The sequence below is a fragment of the Artibeus jamaicensis genome, unplaced genomic scaffold (assembly GCF_021234435.1).
Source record: "Artibeus jamaicensis isolate MK-2021 breed Jamaican fruit bat unplaced genomic scaffold, CSHL_Jam_final contig_465, whole genome shotgun sequence".
In the NCBI taxonomy this organism is placed as follows: domain Eukaryota; kingdom Metazoa; phylum Chordata; class Mammalia; order Chiroptera; family Phyllostomidae; genus Artibeus; species Artibeus jamaicensis.
This window is the reverse complement of record NW_026521843.1, coordinates 2,258,810-2,276,021: the sequence shown is the minus strand read 5'-3', so window position 1 is coordinate 2,276,021 and position 17,212 is coordinate 2,258,810. Positions and strand designations below refer to the sequence as shown.

Sequence of the window (17,212 nt, the reverse complement as noted above, 5' to 3'; positions counted from 1 at the left end):
AAGGTGGCTCTGGCCACAGCCCGGACACAGGCGGCGGCGGGACCGAAGTGGGAGAGGGCAGTCCCCAAAGTCCGCGTGAGCGGCGCTGGTAGCGGTGCTCATGAAGACGTGGAAGAATCCGAGGCCTGTGTAGGAGGCAAAACGGGGAGGCAATGGACTGGACCTGGGGCAGAGACGGGCTTTTGGTTTCCACAACCGGGCCGAGGGATGCCATCCACCGAATTAAAGAACCGCGGGAGAGGAACTACTCTTTTCCTGTTTATTTATTTACACGTTGGCTCGTTTGTTTGGTGCAGAAGGGCAGAAGGGGGCGTCATGAGTTTGGTGTGCTGTGCGCTCCTTCTGGGTGGCTTTGCGATTTCCTGAGGGAGTCACTGAGTGTTTTGCCTGGAGACGGAGACAAAGGAGTCAGGAACTGGTGATGGCATTTGAACCTGGGCGTGGGTGGGCTTGTCCGTGGGGACAAGTGAGTAAAAGGTGACGGGAGCCTGGGGGGGACCTGGAAGAACTGTGACCTGTCGTGACTGGGACCAGGGGGGTGACCCTCCGGGAAGCACTGAATGCCACCTGACCACCAGGGAGGGAGAGCTGGGGGAACCACAAGCAGTGAGGGGACAAGGGCCAGGCTGGGCTCCGGGCAGGGTCCCCACAAGGGCCACAGTGAGGCGGGCGCCCCATTGGGCGGGGCGGCCGGCTTACCAGACAGCTCTGGGACATCTTGCGTTCCGTTCAGTACGCTTTCTTTCTGCATTCCACATGACAAGGGGACAAAAGACAGCGTCCCCTTCTCTCCCCCGACACTGACACCCAGTGTCTGTCTGCCACTTCGGCTTGTTAGTGACCCAGACAGACATTCAGGAGAAATACGCTCTGTTCTCCACAGGCAGGCTTGGTCAACTAAAGATATGGGGTTTACACTCCAAACTGCAGTGCGAGTGACTCGGGACGTTTTCTCGGCATCTCTGTCAACGGGCTCTTGTCTCCCTTGCCGTTGTGGTGGCGTCGTGGGTACGGGCAGGTGTTAAACGTGTCTGGGCTGTGGTTCGAACCCCAGCACTACCTCCTGCTACAGCTGCGGCTGCAGACACGTCACCTTTTAAACCTCAGTTTTCTCCTGTACAAGGTCAGTGTAATCATGCTTGCGTCCCAGGGCGAATGTGAGACCCAGAGTGGGAATGCGGAAGGAACCTAGCACAGGGCTTGTCTCTCACCCTTAGGTGCTTAATTGCCTCCGCTCACCTCCCTCCTGCCCCCATCTCCCTCCGGACAGTAAGTAAGATAAGCTTGCTCAGAGTCGAGCCGGCCTCTCTTCCCAGTCTCCGAAATTCTTCCTGTTCCCCTTGAAGCAACAGGAGATGTTGCAGGTGCAATGTTTCCGTTTGTCTTCTGTTACCTTCGCCGCTGGTTTCTGGGTAACTGTAGGTGGTGAGCAAATACGCAGAGACTGAAAAGGGCCAGGACCCCTGGCCTTGAACTTGCATGCAGGGAAGAGTGAGAAGACAGACAGTGGTCAGTGTCTGGAGGCACAAATGAGGGACATATACCCGCCTCCTGAGTCCTGGCTGGACGCGGGGCTGCTCACAGCCCCCCAGTCCGCCTGCTCATCTTTGAAGAGGATCTCAGGATCTCTCTGTGATGTCACCCAAGCCACCCCATGGAGGAAAGCAAGTGGCCTCTCCACCAAGGTCTGATTCGTGAACATCTCATTTTAAAACCTGTGGGCAAGACCACCCCTGCCCCAAACACCCCCTGGGCTGTGTTTTGAGAGAGAAGAATGTCCAGCGCTGTGGGGGCAGAAACTGGGATCCCAGAACTGGTCATGGGTGTATCCTGTGCCCCAGCTCCACACTCGCTCACTGATGTGCGGATTGTGCCAGGTCTTTGCCTTCTCGGGCAGGGCCTAGAGCCCGAGCCCTTTGACTGCTGGGATGTGCCCTGGGTTTGAGGAGCTGGGAGACAGGAGACCTGGCGGTCCTCCTCACTTCGCGGGGCTGGGCTGGGTGCTTCAGTCCCGTGAGGAGCCGGCTCTCCTACCGGCACCTTGCACATTTTTATTATTTTGCCTCTGATCGTGCAGCAAGGCATGCATCGCTGGTTAATTAACGCCGTCGGCACGTACTCCGCTGAGCGGTTGTTTAGCCTGGAATGGAGCGAGCCGCCACGGTGGCTGGTGTGGCGTCATTATGTAACGGGAAATTAAAAATCTGATAATTTGATTGGGAGTCTCAGGTGAGTTTTTTGTATAAAAATGTTAACCTCAAGTAGCTATAAGCAGGTAAATGTTTTATTCATCCCACTGATACGAAATAAATGCTTATGATATAAATTACGTATAATTAATACTCCTGGGATAAAAAAAAAATGTATGCTAATAGGTTGTCAGTTAATTAAGAAAGGAATAGGAGGTAAACAAAGGTAATTATAATTTATCCTGGGAGTATAAACAGAAATCGAGCCTTAAATAATCTCTGTTAAAAAAAATCATTATACAGCAAACCCTTCGTTTGTACCCAGAGCCGCCACCTGATGGCTCACAGCAACTGTTCAGTGAGGAAGCTGAGTGGGGAGCCGGGACGGCCGGGGACCGTGGCCGGTCCGGACCTCCCGCCGTCGGGGCACGGCCCTCATGGTTTTCTATGGGCGGCCTGGGCCCTTCAGGGCGTCGTCCGAAATAGAGCTTTTCCAAGACCAGAGACCACATGAAAGGAAAAACAGAAACCGCACCCGACTGAGGAAAACCGGAAGGAGTCCGCGGGGGCCACGTGGAGGCGCTCTGCTCCCGGCCAAGTCGGCCCTCTCCTCTGGGCCTGGAGAGCCGCTGGTGCCCGGAGCTCGCGCCTGCATGTGGCTGGACAAGCCCCGGGGTGGACGGGAGAGCTGTCCTCCGAGTCTCCCCGAGCTTCTCTGTGTTGCTGATGCACCTGTTTGTTCAACAAACAACTGTAAAGTGCCTACTGTGCGCTGCGCACGGAGGATGGAACAAGTGATCTGGGTGCCACTGTTGGGTCTCTCCTCCCTCTTGTGTGGTCCTCGCTGAACTGCAGGGGGTCGGTCTGGATGCTCAGTGGAAAATATACAGCCCAGCGCTGGATGCGGCGACCACAGCTCTGGGCGAAAGTCAGGGTCAGAATGCAGGTCTGGGCACATCAGAAAAAGTCACCTGCGTGTCCCCTTCTGGTCCTTCCCTCCTCAAGGCCAGCAACTGTCCTACCTGCTACAACTATGGCTTATTTTTTTCTCATTTCAAACTTCACACAAATGGAATAATCCGGGATGTGTTATTTTACATCTGAGTTATTTTGATTGCAATCCATCCGCTTGTTGAAGGAAGTTGTTATTTTATTCTTATCCCTTCATAGTATTCCATTTGTGTATACACCACAGTTCTGCTGTTATCTACTACTGATCGATAGATGGCATGTGCTTCTAATATGAGCCTATTCAAACATTGCTGCAATGAGTATGCTTGAATATGTTTTTTGTAAATAATGTGTACATTTCTATTGATATATATAAATATGTATTCCACACCTACATATTATATGTATTTACACACCCACATACAATTTCCAATAATTACGTGAACTCTAGTTGCTCCAAACACAACACTTGGTTTTGTCTGTCCGTCTGTCTTTTGAATTACAGACTTTCTCTCACATGGTTGTGTTTATGCGGTGACAGATGAAGCTGAGCACCTTTCAGACGTATTTTTAGCTATTTAGCTATTCTCTGTTTTTGTGCCTGTTCACGTCGCTCTTCTCTTTTGGCAGCTGGCCTTTTCCTTGTTGATTTATAGAAGCTCTTTACATGTTCCGGCTCGCCTTTGTGAGACACACGCCTTACAAACAGCTTTTCTGCGTCTGAGTCTTGCCTCCCACTTCCAATGGTCCCTTTGCTGTGCAGAGGGTCTTCATTTTAATGGAGTCCTACTCACCAATTTTGTCTTTCATGGTTATCAGTTTTATGTCTTTGTAACGTTTGCTTCCCCCGAGGTTATGAAGAAGTTCTTGACTGTTTTCTTTGCCTTCTTTATTGTTTTACTGCTCACATTTAGATCTGCAGTCGTATGGATTTGATTTTTATGGGTGGGGCGAGGTAGACAGTCAGAATCCACCTCCCCTGCTATGGATATCGGACCGACTCAGCACCAATTATTGAAAAGGTAGATCTTTTTCTCGGGGGAGATTTGAACACCTCACAGAACATTTGCAAGGGCTTGGGGACAAGTGGCAGTGGAGCCAATGACACGGTTCTTAACACTAACGCAGGAGACCTGGGGCGTTTGCCTGGGGGCTGCTGAGAAAGCCACACCCACTTTTTACCCATGAGTCTCTTCACCTGTGAGTTTGACTGTACTTCCGTGGGGGGGGATACTGACTCCTCCTCCTCTCCTGCCATTGGACACTCAGCTGGAAACCTGGGTGGGGAGGGCTGCTGGGAAATGTGGTTCTGGGATTCTCCTCTGGGATGTGGAGGGGGCTGGAGGAGGGGGCAGCAAGGACGCCAGCTGGAAACAGAGGTCGGCGTCGTCACTTACTGCTTCTGCGTCTCAGGTGAGGACATTACCCTTAACGGTGGGTGAGAGGGTCTCCGGGGAGCTCGTAGCTCCAGCGTGTATTAGAAGTGCTGTGTATTAGAAAGGCTCTCAGGAGACTTTATGCACCGTGGGGTGCTGTACGAGGCCACGAATATGAAAGTATAAAGACGGGAAGCTGCTTTCATCAGACGCTTTCCGGACACCACTGCGGGGGGGGACGGGATGCAAACAGACGACCCAGCGCAGTGAGAAAGGGCTGCGGCTGTAACTGCTCCAGGCACTGGTGGTCCGGCCGGAGCAGCCCTGGCCAGCAGATCCACCAGCCTGCGGGGGCCCTGTTTGTGACCCCGGGGGGATGCCGCCCAGAGGAGCAGCGTGGGGGGAGCAGGCCCCAGGAAGGAACAGCAGGTGTGTTCACGGGTGCCACTACATTACCTGGGAAAAGTGTAAACGCAAGCTTGGCTTCCTTTTGTCTTGAGTAGTTTGAGGAAAACCACAGGTGCCTTCTGGGAAGCAGATGGAAGCTGTGATCTGTTTCGTGCAACGGGAACCCTGGCAGTGTCTGCGTGGCGGCATGAGCTCATTCCTCTTTACCGGCTGAGCTCCGCTCTGTCCGAGGGAGCGCCCCAACTCTCCATTGTGTCTTTACAGGGGCCTCTCTGGGGTTATTGACTGGGCTCGTCCTCTGCTCTCATTTGCAACTGCACAAACGCAGGCTCGTAGGCTGCTTCCTAGGCAGACTGGCTTTGCCCTCTTTTCCAGCTCTCCCCAGGGTCCTCGGGAAGTGGGGTGGGATAGAGGCAGAAAGGGGAAGAGTGGACCAGGGTGGGCGGGTCGGGGGTGGGTGTCAGTCAGTCAGCGCCGGTTTCAGTGGTTTTGCAGGGAGGGCAGAGTGTGGAATCAGGAGGAGGCTGGAGAAGGGCCTGCTCCCCGTGAGGCCTGGCTGACTCGAGGCATTATTGCCTCCAACACTTCAGGCGTGGATCCGTCCCTCTCAGTCCCAGCGACTACCAGTGCCGCTGACGGCGTCAGTGACTTGTGCTCATGCCCCAGGGTGGACAATGCCATGGGGCAGTCGCTGATTTTAGGGTAGAAAATGACAATGCTTGTATAGTAAACAGCACCTGGAAGTTGGCTAATGGTGTTCACAATTAACAGCAGCAGTGTGGGCTCATTATTCATGCCCACTTTCTATGAAAGAAAAGAAGCAGAAGTGGAGAGACGTCACAGGGCTTCACATCCATGGGAGGAGGGAGAGGGGGGTGGGAGGTGGAAGGGCAGGGGCAGGAGGAAGGAAGGAGCGTGAGACGGAGGTGGCTTCCTGTCCCCTGCCTGAGGAGGTACAATGCAAGCCACCCCTTCCAAGCCTGGAAACGAATGGCAGATATGCTGAGAGCAGTAGGACTTTTGTGAATGGTGCACGAATAAAACCCCATGAACCTGACAGCGGCTGGACTGCTCGGAAGGCACGTTGGGAGTTCAGGGGGGAACGCAGATGATGGGCCGCTCCTCCGTGTCTGCACCGAGGACGGGGTTGCTCAGACAGGCGTGTTGGGGGGCGGCCGGCTCCTTGGCCTCCCCAGGTGGGCTCAGGAGACATTGCGGGGCACTTCTGTGTTTACCCGCAAAGCCAGCTGTGTTATATCTCAAAGCTTGATGACTGGTTCCATTTCTCTTCATCGATCACCGATCAATGTCTTTAATCCCTGGTTCAGCGTTGGGTCAATTCCATTTCCTCTATCTGTTCTTGCCTCTACTTCGTTTTTATACTGGAAGGATGATAGAGTGATACTAAGTATTGTTCCGAAGGATTCAATGTTCTCTTAGGTTGTACACACAGGCGTGACAGATGATTTCATTGTCCTCAGTCTTGGTCTATAGAAGAATATTTTTATATAGGTGCAGTCATACAAAAAAGGCTATTCTGTGTTTTGCCTTTCTAAGGTTTTAGAAACATGTGAACATGTTTCCATTTTCACATAGTGTTTTCATATGGCCATCGCTGACCAGTTATTGACAGCACACTCTGTACTCTCTCGGGTGACACTGAGGGGACTCGTCTGAGTGTTGCTTCTGTCATGTTGCGTGTGAGGGAAGTTTCCAGGGATGGGGTCAGCTGGCAAGGGTGAAGAGCGGTCTTCAGGGGTGCTCATGACACTCATTTGTATAAACGAGATAAGCTTATTTGATTTTTGTTAAGGTTAACACTTCTGTTTTGGTTGACGAGTAGTTCTTCCCCATTTGCATCAATAAGAATTATTATGGGCCTCACGCAGAGGGAGTCTGGGCCACATGTCGTCCTTCTGGTAAGGCCGAGCCCCTCGGGGCCACCCTCTGCTGGGGCTCCGTCAGCCCCGATGTCTCATTAGCCGCCGCAGTCAAGGCTGCCTCTGACACGGGCTAACTGGACTGAGTTTCACGTGTGTGCTGTCTCTTCCAATGTAATTGGCGGGTGGACTAAGACTCCTCATCTCACTCACCTGAGCCCCTTGTTCTCCGAGCATTGTGGTCCCTCTGACTCAGAAGGGCAGGCAACTAGCCTGCGCCTCCTACCGACCTCGCACGGCCGGGACAGTGCTGCACGAATGGACCGGAGCGGCCTCCCGCCTCTGCCTGGTGACCCCTGAAACCAGCCAGAGGGGGTGAGGAAGCCCCGTCAATGAGCCAAATGGGTCTCAGAAGGCCTGTGTCCCAGCGCCCACCATAAGCGCCCGCCGCAAAACTATCTTGGGGTTGGTTCCGTGCAGAGGAGGCGTCAGAAGTGGCCGACCGGACACACTTGCCTTTGTCTTGATTAAAACCGAGACTGTGTCACAGAGAAGGGACTGAGCCTCAGCTCAACTCCATGCTGATTAGCTGCTCCCCCTGCCCTGGTTGTACGACCTCTAACTATAGATGCCCCTTTACTTGGGATGCGGTTCCATCCAGGCAAACCCACTGTAAGTTGAAAACGTCATAAGTCAGAGATGCAGTTAAGGCACCTGACCTACCCAGCACCTTGGCCCCGCCCCGCCCCGCCCACCTGGCAGCGTGTTCAGCACGTTGGCAGTTCAGGCCACGCCCCCTGGAGTCCGGGCCGCACTCAGTACCTGCCTCCTCCTTGAAGCGAGGCCAACGCGCACCCCCACCAAACACTGGCACCGCAGTGCGCTGTGCGGCGTGGGTCATTTGTCCCGGGATGGGTGACGGCGTGCCCGGCGCACTGCCGCTGTCCAGCATCACGAGAGTGGATAGCCCGCCTACCGCCATCCGGGAAAAGATCAAAATTCAAAATCAGAATTTCAGTTTCTACTGATTGTGCACTTTTTTGCCTCACTGGAAAGGTGGAAACTATTTAAGTGGAAGCATCATAAGTCAGGGACCCTCTGCGGCGTCGGCAGGGGGCCCAGGCTTTGCTCTGCGGTCTGTGTGAGCCCCTCACCCACTGCAGCTCAGTGTCCCGCAGGCGGGAGGAGGAATGGCGAGTGGGGCATTTGAACTGCCTCCTGGGAGCGTCGGTGATCTGTAACAAGGAATAATACCTAGTAGGCACCCCCAGTTTGACTCTTGTTTGAATTCTCAGTTAGCATCATGAGTAACAATAATGAAAAGTGTAACAGGTTTATACTTGAGCTAAAGACTGTCCCGCACTATGTCATCTTCTTGGATGTCTGTCACCCCAGTGACCCCTTATTTACCGATGAAGAACCAGAAGTGATGAGCGAGTTAGTCCTTCATCCCATACACACTCACTGAGCCCCCTCTAGGGGCTGAGGACTGGGAAAGTACCCGAGGACACGGAGCCAGGTGAGCCACCCCTCGCCCTTAATTGCTGAAGGTCACTGTCAGTGCCACTTTGAGAAGGCACGGCCTTGGCACCCAGGTCTCAGGGTGCCGGTCGCCAGGAGATGGCTCAGCTCGAATGGATGCTCGGCCCGACGGGCTTCACTGTGAGCCAGTCTGCGTCACTTTCACTGATGCCAGAAGGATGGAAAGTGAGTGCAAAAGTTGGACTTGTTTGACTTTTGTTAAATATAAGCCACCACATAGAGGGCCTTGCAGCGAGTGCAGAGTTTGGAAGAATATACACAGTGGGACCGAAACAGCCAAGGGCACCTGCCTGGGTGCGTGCAGCTGTCAGGACTCTGCGCGCAGAAGGACACACCCGCCTTCTACCGAGGGCAGGTGGTGACTCCACGGGCTTCCTGCTCGGCCTGCACAGCTGTGCGTCCCTCCTCTTCTCCGTGTGGCCAGAAGCAACTGTCTCTGCTCTCGGGAGCTCTCTTCCTGGGTCTTGCCCATGGAGAAGGGCACCCATCTTGCTGTCCCAAGCACGGACCCACAGGGCTTTTGTGCTTTAAACGTGAAGTGCAAGACTGGGGGCCAGTAATCTGGCTTTGAACCTTATCTCTATCCCTCTAGCTCCGTGGCTTCAGGGGATGTTTAACTTCCAGGGACTGTGGCTTTCACTTCCTCATCTTTAAAGGCAGGAATGAAAGACCATGTAGGAGAGGGAGCAGCCTGGCTCCTCGGGCAGGACATGAGCCCGGAGAGGCCTTTACGTGTCACCCTGCCCCATGCTGGCCGAGAGCTCCAGCCCGTGACGATGATAAGACGGATAAGGCTGGGGACGTGGTGCACTCTGGCACCTGCTTTGTGTGCCTTGTCCAATGTAATCTTCTCCACACACCTGTGAGGCGGGTGCTTTGATTGCCCAGGACTCGAGTCCTGAAGGAGCCTGTGGTCCGGGGAAGGAAGAAAAGTAGACATCAAATGATGACCTGTCTGCTACACACAAGCTGAGTGTGACCAGCTTTTCCGAGGGGCTAAGGAAAGGATTGGGAGGTGGTTCAAGGAAAACCATGGGTGAGGGGGAGAGGGCGTCAGGGTGGACATCATCTGTGAACCTAGATGTGAGAAAGTGCAGTGTCACCAGCGACTTTGGCTGGGTTTCCTTGGAGACAGCTCTTTGAAATGGAGCAGGGCAGGCTGTGCATGTCTGGGGGCTTCCCCCAGGAACATCTGGGGGGTGGGGGGCAGGTGTGGTCAGGGGCCTGGGCCCCTGATGTAGCTGCAACACCAGCCCGTCCTCAGAGGTAGCTGTGGGGCTGGGACTGCGCTCACAGAGCCGGCCTCCTCTGCCCCCAGGGGGAGCCGTCTGGGGGGGTCACTGCCAATGCCTCCCAAGGGCGATTCTTTAAGCTGGGTGCTCTCCGTGGCTGGAGACAGCCCTGGGAGGGGGGTTTAGCTGGAGGCTGTGAGTGGCCACCATCCCCAGCAAAGGGGGAGCGAGTGTCTCAGCCCTTCCTGGGTGTCTGGGAAGGTGGTCAGGCGTCAGCTTCCAGGGGCCTCTGCTCCTCAGAAGCTTGTCCTGCCTGAGAACTGAGGGCCTCAAAGGTTTGAGGAAAACAAAGGAAACTGTGGCCAGATTTGCATTTCAGAAGGAGGAAGGATCTCTGGGTGTAACATTGAGGAGATGGTTTGGAAATCAGTTAGGAAAATCTTAGAAAACTTGAGAAAAGTGACAGAGACAAGACATGGACTCGGAGCTATTTGGAAGGTAAAGGAATTAAAAGTGAGTGGCCGGTTATCGTGGTCAGCGAGGGAGCAGGGCAGAGTCTTGGAACCTGGTGAACAAGAGGAACTGGGGGGCACGGAGGAGCAAGGTGGGAGCTGCACAGGGCCTTCCAGAAAGTGCTCAGTTCACCAGGAGGCAGAAGGGAGACTCCCTGCGTGGGAGACCTCTGCCAGTGAGTGAAGAATAGGATGTTCAATAAAGGGGAGTTTGCCTCTTTTGTCTCTGCAGTTCATGTATGATAAGAAAACTATTTGGAGAAGGGTGGGTACTTGCTGATCCAATTGCATGTTTTTCAAGATAGCCCACTCAAACTAAATCAGCATCATCACTAGGTAAGATCTCGTGAGTAAACTTGAATACCTGCCCATGTGTTCAGGGCCAGCATTCGGGGCTGTCAGTGGAGGGGAAAGGACCAGAGGAATTGAGGGGAGAAGACGTGAAATTCATCAACAGGGTTAGTTCTTGCTCCTAATTAACATCAAGGAGAAAGAGGAATTGCACAGGCGTTTGGCTAGAAAGAGCACGTTAAACAGTGTTCAGCCTGCAGGGAAGGAGCTGCAGAACCCCACCGAGAGCGCACATGCAGGGCACTCACTGCCTACCTGCTGTCCTCTGTGGTAGAACGCCGTCAATGTTGTCTGGGGATCGCCCCTTGCCTTTCCTGGGTCTCCTCTCCACAGCGGGCTCAGTCCCCTCCGCAGATCCCTCTAAAATGTGTTCAATTATCTGGTTAGAATTCCACGTCCCCTCTGAGCAGAGAAGAAACCGGACAAAGCCCTGGGCTGTCCGTGTGATTCTTCTTCCAGCAACTGTTCTGGAACGTGAACTCCGAGGGGGCAGGGCGGCGGCGTCTTGTTTGTTTGCTCCTGTGTGCTCACTGTGCAGGTGTGAGGTCCACGGCGTGGGGATGTCATTTCTGCGCCACCGGGTGTTCCTCCCTGGGTGGCACCCTCAACACCAGGACGTGGGCTCTGCTCAGTTGGCTGGGACCTGCGCACTCCCAGGTTGTGTCTTCTCCTGGACAGTGGATGCTTATATCCACTGGAGCTCCATCCCTGGAGCTTATATCCACTGGAGCTCCATCCCTGGAGCTGCCGTAACACAGGACGAGAGCCTGGGTGGCTTAAAATAGTAGAAATGTATTTATTTGTGGTCGTTCAGGTCCAGAGTGTCAAATCCAGGTGCTGGGTGGGCCATGCTCTCTCAAACGGCTATAGGAGTCGACCCTTCCTGGTCTCCCTGGCTGTTGCGGGCTGCCTGCAAATCTTGGTGTCCTTGGCGTGTAGGTATGTTCTCTGTGAACACAGTTATTTTGAAACATAAGACTCCTTAAAACTCAAAAAACACACTTTAATTTATTCTGCAAAACCATACAACACAATTTTTCTCACTCCTGGAAATAATCATAAAAATGCTAATTTTGTCAATTTTCCTCTATAATTTCTTCAGATCTCTGGTTGGGAAGTTTATTGGTACTACATCTAATTGTACAATATTCCGCTGAGAATGACAATAAAAAAAAAATCACCTCACCCTGAAGTCTCAACTCATTTTTCTTTTCCGTTCAAGTTTTATTTTGTTTATAATTCCATCGCAGTCCCCCTTCCTGTACATCTCTATCTGTGCGCCCCCCATCGGGAGAGATGAAGTGGAAACCTCAGGAAAAATAGAGCGTTTGTCTATTTTATAAATCCCTTGAAGGCTTTGAGTCAGAAGATTCTTCTCGGAAAACTTCGTTTCACAACGTGGCCTGATCTGGGGGCTCATGAGTCGGCGAAGCCATTGGCCGCATTGAGACAAACAAAGATGCACCATCACTTTGAGAGTGAGGAAATAACCCATCTCTGCATCCGTCACCCGTCCATCCCCCTTCCCATCCATCCACTCGTGCCCCACCCCCGCCACGCTGTGCAGTGTCTACTGTGCCCTCTGAACGTCAAATGCGTGGGTCTACTTGGCATCCAGGGGCGTGTGCTCTCCTGACACGCTGAGGGGACAGACCCCTGTGCCTTGGGTCTCATCCTCCTTTTTCAACTCAAGGCATTTGCTTCTGAAATTCGACCCTCTGTCTGGCATCATCGTTACTCTTTCTACTGGTGATTCCCATCAACAGAAAACACTTTCAATACTTTTAACTCACAAGGAAAAGTCTGAGCCCCCTTTTGTTCTCGTCCCTGCTTGGTGGCGGAATTCCTGGGGAGCCCCGTCCGTGCCTGTCCCTCTTCTGCCTTGTCTTGGTTGTCCTTGTGAGCCGGTCTTGGTGTGCTTTGGTCCCCATCCCTCTGTGGACAGTGCTCTTGTCCAGGAATCGGGGAGCAACCCTGCTTCATCCTGTGGGGGAGGAGCAGGAACTAGGTCATGATCAGGGTTGACTCGTGTTTATTTACTGCTGGTCACGTGTGATGCTGGCGGAAGTCACACAACAGCCACTTTTGGAGTGATGACGGAGGGACAGCAACTGCAGATACTGTACCCAGCCTGCCCCTCCTCTGTGCTCACAGGGTGCTGTTTACCCCACCGCTCCCGCATCCGCCCGACTTCAGTTTCATCCTGGTGTGCGCATGGCTGCGGCTCCTCGAGGGGAGGCTGCAAGCGGTCCCCATGTTTGATGCTGTGTCTGGTGTAGCCCAGGTCTTCCTTGGGTAGAGACTCCCTCTTAAAGATAAATTGCACAAGGACACTTTCCACTGGTTACCGACCATGGCTCTGCTCCGTGCAGGCCACCTTCTCAGAGCAGAGCAATCGCGATCTCACTGGGACAGAGCAACCGGCTTCGGGATTCTTCTTCTCCAAGGTTGGGGGAGACAAGGAGAAATAAATCATACACTTCCTCAGCCTTCTCATTGTTATTTCTGGGAAAACATAATAAGGCTACAGCTGGCAGGCACTTATTTTTTTCTTAGCATTTAATAATAGAATTAATTGCTAAGTGGAAGGCTCGCAACCCCCTTTCTGCTGTGCGCTGCCCTCTGCTATCATTACGGAGACATGTGGAAATCAGAGCTGATTGTCATTCAGAATGTTTGAAGAGACAGACTGAGCTGCACCCGCAGAACTCGCGGCTCCCCTGCCCCAGGCCCGGGGGGCAGAGTTGAAACCCGCGCACAAGCGCTCACACGCAGGCTGTAGGGTCAGGGCCGTCCGCGCGGATCCCCATCAGCCCTTGATTTCGGGTTCTTTGGCCGTGGTCATGGACCGGAATTTGGCCATTTCACAGCCCTGCCGGTTTCAGAGTTTTCGGGGACCGGATCCCGGCCCACCGAGGACAGGACTCGGGTTATCTCAAGGAGCCCCTCGCAGAGCCAGCACGTGGCTCATGTGGCTGGAACATGAAACGAGTGACGCTCATCAGCCACTGTGGCACCCGACAGTGTGTAATGACAAAGAGCAAGAGTGCGGGGCACAAAAACGGGAGGGGAAGTGCTTCGTCTCTGTTCAGAGAGGAAAGGGCCATGATGGGGTGTGGGAGGGGGAGTACGGGGCACAGGAAGCTCCGGAGGGAAGACTGGATGCTCCGGATGGACTGCCGGTGCGGCGGAGGAAGCAGTGAGATGGCAGTAAGGAGAGGGTGTTCGCCCCGGGCTGTGGAGGCCCGCACCCCCCAGGAGGGCTGCAGTCAGGGCCCGGGAGGGCTGGAGTCGGGGAGGGCTATTTTTAAAACCAGTAGTGCCTCAGGAACTTCATTTTGGGAACAAAAGTGGAAAGACTAAATACAAAGATTTTTTAAAAAAATGTATGTTAACTGAGGGATGTTAAACTAACTTTCAAAAAGTTAAATTTACTATTTTCAAGTAAATATAAGCGCAGGTCAAAGACTTTATTAACCCATTCATTTGTGCATGAAGCAGTGAGACATTACCCCAGAGTTGAAGACTAGCGAGAAAACTGGAGAGGGACACAGCCGTGGCGGGCACACCGCTGGTCAGTCGTGTCCAGCGGGACTGCCAGCCTTGGGAGCCGACCAGAAGGGGCATTGCAGACGTCAGGACCGTTCCAGATCATCTGGTTTCCAGTTGAAAGCGAGCTTACTGGGCGGTCCGACTTAATCAGGTAAAGACCTTCAGAGCCGCATGTCCTCCTGGGGAGGTCCTCCTGCTGAACCCTTAAAGAACCGGGGCTTCCACGGCCTCAAGGAGATGCCTTCTGCCGACAGCCATGGAACGTGGAGGGGAGCTCCAGCCTCAGGGGAGACCCTAGTGTCCAGCCACCTGAGCAAAGGGCCAGCCCAGCCTCGCCCGGGCTCCTGACCCACAGGGTCTGTGCAGGATGGCGCTCTTGCGCGGAGCTGCCAAGTGTGTGGTGCCTTCTCACACAACAATCAAAAACCAACACAAGGTGGCGGGGGTTGTTTTCCCTCTTCCTTCATCCCTCTAAGATATATAAAGGATAAGAGCAACAGCAGAAAGTAAAAACTCCTAGAAAATAAATCACCATTCCTTTTCGAAAAAGCAATTTAAATGCATACTCTAGTCAACTAGCAGATGAGCAGAAATAAATAATTCAAAAATGGGGAAATGAAACTATTAATAACAACAGGGTAAACAAAAGGCGTAATCATTTAGAAATCATCGAACATGGAAATAGCACCTTAAATTACTCCTGGATCAAAGAGGGAATTTAAAGAATCAATTACAGATTGTTTAGAAAATAACGGCGCCGGGGATATTGTGTGCGAATAGCTGAGGAACATACATATTCTACTCCGAGCGAGATGCGTAACCCCAAGTGTTTTTATTTAGCCGTGATGAAAATAAATAACAGAGCTTCCTCCGGTGCTTGTATCAACGCGAAAAGGAAGTGGAAGAGGATACTTAAGACCAAAGCAGGCATTAAAAATTAGAAAAAAAAATTGTGGATTATATAAATATCAAGAGCTGTGTCTTTCAAGGAAATGATCAAGTAAATAAAACCCTGATGATCTAGCTAAGTAAAACATATAGAAAGAAAACATGGATTCAGTGAGGCCTGGGACCAGAAGGACATATCAACAGATACACATTAAGAAATTGAAAAAGAAAATTCTATAAATATCCTTTTAAATCTAGACCTTCGCGAATCTGTATCTCTCTAGTAATAATAATATCTATCTCTCCTTAATCTCAATAACCCACGTCTTATATAATAGCAGGTAGACCCTTTTTCCTTTCTCTTGTTTGCCGGCTTCGTGCCTGATCCAGGGGGTGCTGAGAGCCGGAAGAGAGTCACGCCCTGCGGCCCTATTTGCCACAGCAAATGGGCCTCCCCAGTCGGTTTCAGTGCCCAGAGCCACTGAAAAAGAAAGTTTCTTAGGAAAGAGGTGGGTTTATACTGAGAAACACGACCAAGTCGCTGGGGTTGCTGTTGATTCAGGTGCTCAGGAAGGCCGTGGGGGCGGAGTTTCCATGGGGCGGGGCAGGTCGCCCCCCCCCCCCACTTCCCATGTGAAGCTGAGCAGGGCATTCGGGATGGGGCTCCCACGGCCTCGCACTTCTGTGTGTGTTCAGCAGATAGAGACGTCTCTGTGCTTGTACGATGCTCTGCTGCAGCATCGCGCGATCGTAAGCGGGTGCGTGAGGATGCTGATGGGGTCCCTGATATTGCACACAAAAGTTCCGTGCTGGGGGGGTGCAGAGAGGTGACTGTGGCTTTAACTAGTGACACAGATACGCACACAGAGCGCTTCCACCTGTGTCCTTGGAGAAAAGGCCCGGAAGAGGCGTGTGGGTACTGTGTCCGCTGTGAGGTGGGAGCAAAGAGCCGGTGTCAGGGCCCGGAGCGCTGAGATGTTGGGAGGGACCCCGAGGCCTGTGCAGAGGGAGCAGTGAGAGAAGGGGGACCGTGGGAGAGGAGAGACGGGTGTGGGGGTGAGGCAGGTCCCCACGAGCCTGGCTGGCTCTTCCAAGGGGGCTGGCTTGGCCCCTGAGTGAGACAGGGAGCCAAGAGGAGGAGGCTTTGGACCCAGAAGCACGTCGCTGAGATGTCCCCTCAGAGCGCTCCTCTGGGCTGCTGTGCGAAGGGTCAGTGGGGGTGAGGGCAGAAACTGGGGTTCCATCCAGACGCCCCTGCTGTGGTCCTGGTGCTGGGGGCTTAGATTGGGTACAGGACATCAGAGGTGACAGAGGTGATCTCTCTCTCTCTGGATCCGTGTCACAGTCACAGGATGGGTGACAGGCAGGTTCTGAGTATCATAGAAAGAAAGGGAGCCAAAGATGACTCATTCTTAAGATGAAAGCACCCAGTCCCTCTACTTGGAAGCCCTAGAGGCCGGTGGCCTCTGTGTCACCAGCTGCGGAGCAGACGTGCGTCCCGCCACTCCCAGTGCCCAGGGGTCACCCCGCTGAGGGTCCATCTGGGGAAATTCCATCCCTGTCCCCAGGCCCTGACAGCAGGGTGACCTCGGCAGCCCTGTCACCTGTCTCTGGAAGGCAGGGCCAGGAGGAGACAGAGGCTGAAGGCGTGGTGCTGAGGGGACACCTGGTCGGGCCATGCTTTTTGCTTGGTTCGGTCTTTACGTTTATAATGTGCAAAGTCATTTTGTGGTTATTTGAATCGTCTCGAAATCCCTTTGTGACTGGGTTAGTGTGACTGATAACCTGGTGCTTAGTTCGTTTCTGTGCGTCTTTCCACGATTGTTCTGGACACACTTTGAGATTCTGCAGGTGCTCCGCCGACCCGGAGTAGGTCTCTGTGCCGTCCTCAACTTCACCACCTCGTTTCGTTGCACTTGGTCAGATTTCACAGGCCTCCAGCGTTAGCTGGTTCCCGTCAAGTCTGCATTCGGAAAGGCTATCTGTTCTTTGATTTTTTCCTCAAAATTATTTCTCGTAACTGTTGGGGAGGGTGAAAACAAAACAAAAGGAGGTAGAATAACAAAAATGCCAAGTGCTAGTCGATGGTTTAAAAAAACACGACCCGGGCACTGACCTGCTCTCACCTTGAAAACCACGGTGTGTCACGTGATGGAGGGACGCCCATTGGGGTCCTGTGTCCAGGCCAAGGTCAGAGACAAAGGGGAGATTCGTGGGAGGAACGAACAGATGATCTTTTCCGTGACAAGAGAAGATTTTTGAAAATCATCACAGAACCGAAGACCAAGCTCTGACGCCATGAAGAGGCTGCGTGAAGAGGCACGCGTACCA

The 17,212-nt window shown here is 53.0% G+C and overlaps 1 long non-coding RNA gene across 1 annotated transcript in view; it reads left to right on the top strand.

Moving 5' to 3' along the window:
- The first annotated feature begins 4,471 nt into the window (after nucleotides 1–4,471).
- Nucleotides 4,472–17,212, top strand: part of LOC128627720 (uncharacterized) — a 95,020-nt gene continuing 82,279 nt past the window's right edge. Inside the window, exon 1 of the long non-coding RNA XR_008392018.1 lies at nucleotides 4,472–4,553. This is a non-coding gene — a long non-coding RNA (uncharacterized LOC128627720). The remainder of the gene's footprint in view (nucleotides 4,554–17,212) is intronic.